This window comes from Chenopodium quinoa, unplaced genomic scaffold, assembly GCF_001683475.1.
Source record: "Chenopodium quinoa cultivar QQ74 unplaced genomic scaffold, ASM168347v1, whole genome shotgun sequence".
Classification (NCBI taxonomy): domain Eukaryota; kingdom Viridiplantae; phylum Streptophyta; class Magnoliopsida; order Caryophyllales; family Amaranthaceae; genus Chenopodium; species Chenopodium quinoa.
The window spans coordinates 908,216-918,450 of NW_018745617.1; the positions used below are offsets into that span (position 1 = coordinate 908,216).

The 10,235-nt window shown below is 38.9% G+C and overlaps 1 long non-coding RNA gene across 3 annotated transcripts; it reads right to left on the bottom strand.

Annotated features, from left to right (window-relative positions):
- Positions 1-863: 863 nt before the first annotated feature.
- LOC110716592 lies at positions 864-3,316 on the bottom strand. 3 transcript variants are annotated; one of them, XR_002510517.1, is made up of 2 exons: positions 2,495-3,316; positions 864-1,145 (listed from the first exon to the last, which is right to left on the bottom strand). It is a non-coding gene; the product is annotated as an uncharacterized LOC110716592 (long non-coding RNA). The 3 variants fall into 3 exon arrangements; XR_002510518.1 differs by having other exon boundaries at positions 2,117-3,316; XR_002510516.1 differs by having other exon boundaries at positions 873-2,250.
- Positions 3,317-10,235: the final 6,919 nt, after the last annotated feature.

A 10,235-nucleotide genomic window follows, 5' to 3' on the forward strand; every position in this document is an offset into this window, starting at 1 on the left:
CCTTTGTTTCCATTTAGAGAAAGCAGTAGGAGCTTGCCCATCTAGCATAGCAAACAAGAGCTTCCCTCAAGAACCAGCTAATTCAGCACCTCCACCTCCTACAGCAAATACTCCAACACCAACATCTGCAACAACATCAAAACCTACCTCAAGATCATCTCAGGAAAGGGCAACAAGCCAAGCATCAACTGCACAAACTGCTGGACCAAGAACCAGATCAACTCAGAATAGAGAGAAGCTGAAACCAATTAGAGGACTGTAGTGATTTATTCAGAGAATGGTTTTGTAATTCTATCAATTTAAAAACAGTAGCATTAAGTTTGTGTACCTGTATTTTGCACATTTTGGACAACAATTACCAATGCAATATGACAGATTTATGGCAAAATGTATTCCATTTCATTCCAAACTTCAAGGTTTACATTACTAACCATTAATAAGCATAGTGTATTAATGTCTTAACCATTAATAAACTAATTCATGGCTACATTTTTTCTGAAAATTACAATCATTCCTAACAGCATCAACACAAAACAAAGCAGTGCAACAATTAGGAAGTAGTTTGAAGTTGGAGTAGGGTTCACTTCACTAGTAGAAAAACATTTATTTGCAGGGGTCAAAAATGATTTATTTGCTGCGATTTTGGAGTGGCAGCAAACGCCAGGGCAGCAAATCAATTGATTCATTTGCTGCAGTTGGTTATATGCAGCAAATTAGTAGATTCATTTGCAGCGGTTAATTCCATTAACCCTTGCAAATTAATATTTTGATTTGCAAATAATTAAATATGTTATTGTTGGATTTTTATTTGTCTAATATGCTAATAATCTGCTATATAAAAAATTTCTACTCTTAAGACGAAATTGCACTAGTAAAAAGAAAAATACCAAATTGCACTTTAAATTGCTACTTAAAGGCTTATATGTATAACTTAAATATCCCCATTACCAAAAGCCTGTATAATTAAACTTTTATCGAAAAAAAAAAACTACAATACATCAGCCATTTCAACAGCTTAGCATAATAAAAGAGCAGCCGCAATAGTAGTGGCGTCAAGCGGCCAACAACAACAATGGGGTCGAGCTGCCAGCAATTATTCTTGATCATCATTTGATATTGTCAATTGAAAAATTTGTGCTTTTATCCTGCATATAATTAGCAAATATCCCAAGTTAAATATGTTAAAAAACTATCCTTAAAACAGCATATAATCAGCAAACTATTGATTTTATGATGGAGAGGCAAGAGACATTAGCCAAATAACATAATCAAGAACACAAAGCTGAAATTCACAGGGCACTATCTGTAGATAGTAATCTGAAGTTGTTTAATTGGCTTTTGATACTTAAAAGACAAATCCAAGAATTATATATATATACACCAAATATTAGAAAAGAAAAGGGAAAAAAAAAAAACTCAAACTAGTAAAATTTATACATGCACTAGTCAACTAGTCACCACTATACCTTTTTTTTTTTTTTTTTTTTTTTTTGCTTCATATGATGGCAAATATCATGGCAAATCTCTAAAGTATAGTAATAAGGCACATAATAAATCAACCCCAGCCCTTTGTAACCCACCTTTTATAACCAATTTACGCGATTTTTCTATATGATAGATTCACCATCCCACACTTTGTTCCTTAATAATTTCAAAACTCATTGTATTCATAAATTTACAGATTACTAGAAGCTTAATTTCCTAACTAAAATATCCCCACAAATTTTAAAAGTTGATTTATCTTATAACACAAAAGGTAACACAAAAGGGCAATTGCAGTTAATCACCCAACTTCAAGAAGGAGACAGTTTCTTTTATATATCCCAGCCATAACTTAGAGAACTTAGAGATTACAAAAGGCAAACTTCAAATGCATTCAGCAATTCCCAACCCCCAGTGAACAAAAAACATCCACAACAACAAAAGAAATCACATAGTTTCTGTCATTCATCCTAAAGTTCATATACCAACACAAATTATGTCAATCAACCAACAATAATCAAATAAGACAATCACCAGAAAATTCAAATTCATCATACAAAAACCTCAATCAATTAATTCAACAAGAGAATAAAGAGATAAATCATAATATGAGAGTAGAATTAGTCTTAGATACGAGGAAATTCCAAGAGTTAGTAGCGGTGACGATAGGCGGAGGAATTGATGCTAAAGACTGAACATCAGCGAAAGCAGGGCGATGAATTGGCTGGAAATCGTACTAGCTGTTCCTGTCTTTCTCGCATCAGATTGCTTATTTCGATATTAGGCAAATCACAAATTCAAGAAAATAAACAACCCTAAGATCAAAATCAATACAAAAAAACCTTGAAAATCAAATCAGATTATATACAACAACAGATCTAATATTGATGTTGAAAATAATCAATTTTAAAATCAATTAAATATAATCGCACAATTGTATTCATCAAATTAAACCTAGAATTTAAATACAAACATGTTCAAATCTTTAAATAGAGAGAGAACGAGAGATTACTTGAATTGGATCCATGTATAAGAGATAGACTAAGGAGCAAATTGAAGAATCAAAGTAGAACGTGAGGGTGAAGAGTGTTGACAGTGGTGGAGAGAATGTGAAGCGTTAGCGGCGAAGATGACGGTTAGCGCCGGTGCGGATGACGGTGACTGAGAAAGATGAAGTCGATCTAGTGAGGAAAGAGGAAAGAGGAAAGAGAGCGGCGGTGAAGGGTGAGAGAATGAGTAATGAAATGACAAAGGAATAAGGGTTTGGGGGATATAAGCAAGATGAATGATTTGCAGCGGATTTAATGTTTCACCCCTGCAAATTAATAATTTCGATTAAAAAGAAGGGAAAACATGCTTTAATTTGCAGCGAATAGCACAAAACGCAGCAAATAAATTTTTTTCTTGTAGTGCTTGCTGACAATTCTTGCTCATTTTCTTCCTATCACCACTTAAAGCTTTGCACTTCAACTTCAAGTTGTCAATTTCATTCAACAAGCATCTTCTCTGCCCACTAATGTCCTCCACCTCTCTTTGTAGTGAGTTGAGCTCAGCCTTCATCAGCTTCTTGTCAAGCAACAATTGGTTAATAACATCCTTTTACCATTCAAGTATGACTTCATGAATTTACTGCAATTTACGAAATTATTTGCCCACAAATTGGTAAATATTTTCCCAATTTCAACAGCAATATGAATCGAAAAAAAGGGTATTGAATAGCATTGACAATTGACTTAGTTGAGTATCAATTCAATTGAAGAGTAATTTAATGGGTTCCTTGCAGAGGAATTCGAATTTTAACACAAAGTTTGGGGAAAAAATTGGGACTCATAAGGTTTTTTGGATGAAAGAGAATAAAAATCGAGGGCAGGAGTTTTAATTTTAACAGCAAAGTATAGCCGTTATTAGGGGCCCACAATCGGTAAAATGGTCAGAAACAGGCTACAAGTGGTGATATCAATATTTTTAGCCTTTTACAGGTGGTTATTTAAAATTATGAAAAAAATAGGTGGTAAAATCAATTTTAGGTGCTTTGACAGGTGATTATTTACAATTTTTCCTCATAATAATCATAATTAAAATAATTATGTTAAAGCATAATAATAGAAAGATCTTAGGCATGATACTAACAAGATTAATAACAAACCCTACCATGTCACTAAACATCAAAGATCAAAGCTTTAACCCTAACATGATACTAACATGATATTAGGAAAGAAAATAGGAAGCATTCTTTTAATCATACTTGATATTAGGAATTTTTAGTTGTTAACCCAAAACATGATACTAGGAAGCAATAAAACATCCTAAAACATGATACTAGGAATCAAAATAATAACCTAAGCATGATTTCTATATCAAAATATCAATTAAACAAATAAAGTACTTACTTGGATGTCTCATACCTCTTTCAAATAACAAAATACACACATTATTAGTAACTTCAAGGAAAATATAAAATCAAACAATTAAATTAAATAATTGAAAGAGAGATTTGGGACCAAACCCTCAGAAATTAAAACCTTTCACGTCTAGGGCGAAGGCAACTTCGAACTTGGCTAGGTATGTCTAAATCTTGTGAATGATGAATTTGTATGAGAAAAGCTAGTTTAGAAAAGAGAGAGAGAGAAGAATCAAGAATTTCTTGATGAGAATTGGTGATAAGAACTGAGAATTGATGATCTAAAACAGAGGTTTTAGGAGGCTATTTATAGAGAAAATATGTCGAATATGATAAAAAAAAACGAATCGGAGTTTCAAAAAGAATAAAACACGATTGCAGCGCCAAACACGCGTCTGTAGCCAGGCGACAGACTTGTCGTATGGCGCTGCAATTAATCTTTCACGCGTTTTCTTTTTTTGATAAAATTTAAGCGTAAAAGAGGGTAGAACTGTATTTTCCTTAAAAACACTTCTTTTTATTCTAATTAAAACTCTTAAAAGTCAACTAAAGTCAATTTATCAATGCTAATTAAATTAGGACTCAAAAGAACCCTCTAGAAAATTTTAGAAGACTATAATCAATCCTAATCACATTAGGAATGATAAATCAATAATAGGCCCTCCTCTAGATCATTGGGCCGCATATAAAGATCAAACCAGACACAGTTTAGTAATTTGGCCATAACTTCCTCATTATTCATCGGAATTGGGCTTATGATATATCGTTGGAAAGCTCTTTTCGAACCCGACCCAACAACACCATTATTAGACTCTTGTCATGGACCAAACCAAACTGTATTGGCTGTTTTCTTAAAATAGGTTTTCAAAAATAGAGAGAAAGAAAATAAATAAAACTAACCGCAGCACTAGACCTTCCACACTTTCACTTCATTCGATTATGATTCGACGTGAAAGGTACTCATCACTGGGTTTGGTTTTGGGGAGACACAAATGGGTGTCTACAATTGTGAACATTCGATGTTGTAATTTAGGAAAGCATGATGAGTGATTTATTATGTGGCAATTATTTTGTAATATATGATGTTGTTTATTGCTATATAATGACTAGTATGGCCCAATAGATTGCTAAATAAGATCTGCGCTTCGTGATGTATTTTTGTAATCTTAGTACGGTCTACGTACCGATAAAGTATTTTTGTAATTTTATTTCATTTTATTTAAGTAGTAGATAGAATAGAATAAAATTACAGGTTGCAGTTAATCCAAGAAGCCCATGAAGTGAAAGCCCAAAGGACCAAGGTGGATGAGATCCTTGATGATTCAAGTGGGAGCATTTACTTTATGCATTCAGTTTATTATGCATGTTAGATTTTATTGATGTTTTTGATGATGCGCTAGAGTTCACTAAACAATCACAACATAATAAATCTAGGTGCCGGTAATATTGAGATCGCCTTTTCAATTAAAAACCCGATGAAACTTTTGATATTTATGATGGGTCATGCCTCAACTGGGTGTCATATTATATCTTTGGGGAGTGGGGGTAGATCACGTTCTACGCTTTTGATTGGTTATACTCAACAAGGTTACCTAAAGGGTATAGAACCTTGAAGCTAAGGGTAATAATTAAACATGTGATGATTAATTATTCAACCAAGAGTTACAAAGAGTTGTAATCAGTAAAGAGTTTACTCACCTTGAAATGTAATACTTGATGGTAGGGCCTCAGTCCGGTCAGTTATTGCACAAATAAAGGATCTTGGAATCAATTTATTCAATAGGGATCAAATTAAAATTGAATAAATGTTTTAAAGTTACCAATATTTAATTCGCTTATGGTACTTTAAATTTTATTAAACATAATTGAATTTTGCGTTTACTCATAAGTAACATGTCGTTCTAATTTTATTATTATATATAATTTCCTCGATTGAAAATAAAGTTGAGAAATGTTCTAAAAAAGGTTAAAAGATAATCCATAAAATTATATTCCAATTTTTCTAAGATAATTCTAAAAGGCAAGTTTTAAAAACCCATGTCACATGTCTAAGGTTGGTTCTATTCAAAATGTTTGAGTAAATTGCCAACACATCTTCATTTTGAAAAGTGTTTCAAGGGATATAATGAGATGGGAGGTACAAACCCTCTAAAAGACAAGTATAGAAGTCCAATAAAATCTCTTATCTTAAATATGATTGAATATAAGAAAGTGATTGGAAATATCTATGATCAAAGGTTGATCAAATGACATTATTCTTCATCCATTTCATATAGAGTTAAATAGATGATTAAACTCAAATATGAATGATGATTGAATAGACTTAGCAAAATAATGAAAAGTGCTTAAAGTAGTTAAGCAAAGCATCATTTTGAATCTAAGAGAAATGTTCTGAATGGCTTTAATGCAAAAAGGTTTAGGAACATATGAGGATTACATTAAGAAGTTATAGGCTAAGAAATGCAAACAAGTTGCTACTTCTCAAACCTAGACTACTTACATGCTAAGAGTTGTTATGAACAACAAATGTTTCAAATTAAATGGACAATTCCAATTGATTAGAAACTACCTCATACAGTTGGAAGGTAAAAATGAAAATGTTCCAAATTTAAGAAGTATATTATAGAAATTGATTTAGCATATTGCTACTTCTTGGACATAAGATGTCTTGTTTAGATCACTCATTTCACAATGTGGTTGAACTAAAGGAAGAAGTTATGACTAAAGGAGAAATAAATCTACAGGTTCAAAAGCAAATGTTGCTACTTCACAAGTAGAATCTGTTTCGAGGTTTTCTGATGTCCTGCGGGAGAGTTACAACACCGAGACTGGAACCGGACGCCTGTACCTGCAAAACAACGAAGACTCCTTGTGGTAGGAGCTCCGCCTCCAACGGTCAAGTTAGTACTTGTATTAGGAGTAATAAGTGCGGAAATTAAGGTGGTTTAGTCTCTCTAGGTGAGAGTGTTTAATGTATAACCCGTGTGTTATTCGAGTTCTCCCTCCTCTTAATGAGGATTAAGAGGGGTATTTATATCCTCGAGAAGCGTGCCAGTCTCTAGGTTTAGGGTAAACCTAGGGCTGACTGGGCCTCATAACAGGATTGGGCCTTGGTGGCCGGTTTTCCCATTAGGCATGGGTGGACACGTGGCGTGTCTCAACTGGTCCGTAGAGGACATATCTGCGACTGACACGTGGCAGGCTCCTATTGGCCCACATGAAGGACACATGGCGGAACCTGGTTGGTCCACTTGTCAGACGGCGATTGGCGGACAAAAATCCCCTAATCATTTGCCCCTCACAGGTGGCACGTGACTGGTCACATGTCACCTGTGACAGGTGTCGCGTGGTGACAGGCGACGGCTTGCTACAGGTGTCACCTTGCAGATGGCCGAGAGATTTTCCCGCCCAAAATTTTGAATTTGGAAGCGACCCTTCGCCTTCTCACTTTGCCTATATAAGGAAGTGCTGACTTTGGTCATTTTCACATTTGAGAACTTTTGCGAGAGAACATTCGGACCCTTGAACTTGCTCTGACACTTTGGACTTTTGTTGCCTACCGCCTGCTCTGACAAGCCGTTTGCAAAGGATTTCAGAATTTCATCAACCGTCACTCGTTCAGGTAACCGTCGGTTCTCTTATTCTTAACTTTTTTCTTATTATTATTTTTTTTTGAAATGGCACCATGGAAGCACACGACACGCCCTAAGTTAGTGATCAGCCGGTCACCGGGGACGGCTGAATCTAGGACTAGGAGTGCCGCCTGCCCTTTTCTGGACCCATCTTTGCCCTTTATACAAAGTCCGACTGTATCTGTGTCTATGCAGAACGTGATGGCCAGAACAAAAAAGACTGCTAGGATCTCAAATTCGGACGGCTCCTCCCAAAGGGTGCCCATCAGCGAAACATCTGACCAGGCGCCAGATGTAGAAGTGAAACAAAGCGGCTGCCAAGCCGATAGTTCTGAGGGAGGGGCCAAGGTGGTCCCTTCCCATTTTACCGTTGATACATCTAACATTTCTCCGGCTTCTAAGGGAGAGGAGGCGGGCCCCTCTGGGAGAGGGGAGGAGTCGTCCTCTTCGGACTCGTCAGAGGACGAGTCCGAGTCCAGCTCTTCTGGCCACGCTTCTCCAGGCTCAGAAGAAAGAAACAGCCGCCTACAAGAGGCGAGACTTTCTCATGCAGTTGAGAAGGGGAGCAATTGGGCCGAGCCGTCCGCCTCTTACAGAGAGGAAAACACCCCCTACTACTGCACGGTACCCCGGGGCCGGATCACTGCCATGAAAGATAAAGTGGAGAGCTTTATAGCTAACCACAGGATGGGCCCTGGGTTTTTACTGTTCGTGCCGGATCCAGAAGATATTGTCGTCTGGCCGGCTGGTACCAGCTATGATGACGGCTGCTTTGGCTGCTATACGGTGGCCATCAAAGCTGGACTGCGTTTCCCATTACATCCGGCTGTTCAGCGGATTTTGGATGGGTATGATTTGGGGTTATGGCAGTTAGCCCCCAACTCTTGGGTAAACGTACTCGGCTATGTGGCCGGGTGCGAAATGTACGGGGTGGAGCCAAGTTTCGAGGCTTTCGCCCACATGAACTATCTCAGCCGGACCCCTAAGTCGGGCGGTACCGGCTGGTATCAAATAACAAGCCATAGGGGTTACCTCATGACGAGGGGTAAGGCGAACAAATAGAAGGATTGGCGGAACACCTTCCTGATCATCGAGGGTTTAGACAAGGAGCTAAACAAACGCTTCAACAAGTGGAATAGGGATCCGCCTCTTCTTGAAGGCGGCCGCAGCATGCCGCCTGTTCCCCCTAAGGCTAAAAAAGAGATCCTAGACAAAGGACTCTTCAAAGTAGAGACTAGGATGAACTCTACTTCAGGGGTACGAGAGCAAGTACCCCTAAACTGCGTCCCGAGCTTCAAGTGGCTCTATGACGAGTACTTTTTGGCCGCCTGTGGCCTCAGCAGTCGGTGCTCTAGAGGTAGCCGGCCTGACAAATACCCTGTTTTTCCACGCCTTGTTTACTTGAGACTTTTACTAACTTTGCTGTTTAATTTTTTTTGCAGTTGACGGCATGAGTAAGATAACGTCATCCAAGACTGCAGCGGCCATGTTGCGGGCCTCTCTTATGCAACAGTCCTGTACCGACTCCCCCAACAAGGGGGCACCCTTGGTGAGCTTCGAAACTCCTCCTCTTTTAGGAATTGTCTTGTGCATATACTAACTCTTTCTCTTCTTTTTTTTTTTTTTTTTTTTTTTTTCTTTTTAGTCGGGCACTCCAAAAGAGCTTCTTCCTCGCAACAGCCGGACCCCAAGGCCCGGAGGACGACTGTTGCAAGCTCTCCTGGGTCTTCCAGGAAAACAGTGGCGGCTGAGAAGCAGCCGGCCACTTCTTCTAAAGCTCCGGCGGGGCCGCCTAGAAGTATGGACAATTTCTTGTAAAAAATCTCTTACACTTGCTTCTTTCTTGACTTGGTCTAACTTGCTTTTTTACGCTTGATGCAGCCGGCCCTCAGGAGCCTGACTTGGTAGAGGTGGCCAAGTCCATGATCAAAGCAGTTCCTCCATCTGAAAGGGAGGCGGTCAGGGGTGTCGGCACCCTTGACCTTGATGGGATTGCAGGGGTCCTTGCTGAGGTATACTTAGCATTTTTTGAGTAGTTGAATTCCAGGACGCCTGTTATCTTGTTTAGAAACTGACGCCTGTTTTCTCTTTACTTAGGCCCTGCTCCGAGTGAACGGCCTTCGCAAGCCGCTTGATCGGAAAAATAAAGAGGTAAAGGCTGCAAAGGCTATGGCCGCCTCTAACTGTGATAAGGCAATGTTTCAAATTGCCCAAAATGAAGTTCTAACAATTGATATTCTTTACTATCAGGCGCAGGCTGCCGCCGCTATCCGGGCTGAATTAGAGGCGGCCCAGAAGAGGAACAGCGAGCTGAAGGCGACCGTCTCCAATCTCAAGGCCGAGCTTAAACCTCTCCGCCAAAAGATGCTGTCATACGAAGCCATGGAGAAATCCTTGGCTAACGTAAAGGAACGCCTGGTGACCCAGGAGAAGAGTCTAACTGAAGAGCTCTCGGAGAAGGCCGAGCAAGAGAAAAGAGAGCTCGTCCGAGAGATGATGGACGACTCTTCCCAAATCCAGCGCATGACCTGGAGTCGCCTCTTCCCCAGTGCCGACTTTGCCTCGTGGGAAAAAACGTACCGTCAGTGCTCTGAAACATATAATCAAGAGATCCTGGCGGCTGCTGAGGACGAGGCATTGGAGGAGGCCTTGGATGGGGATGAGCAGCCGATAGTGGCGCTTGTGCCACTTGGGGACAAGGCATCGAAGAAGGATGCAGC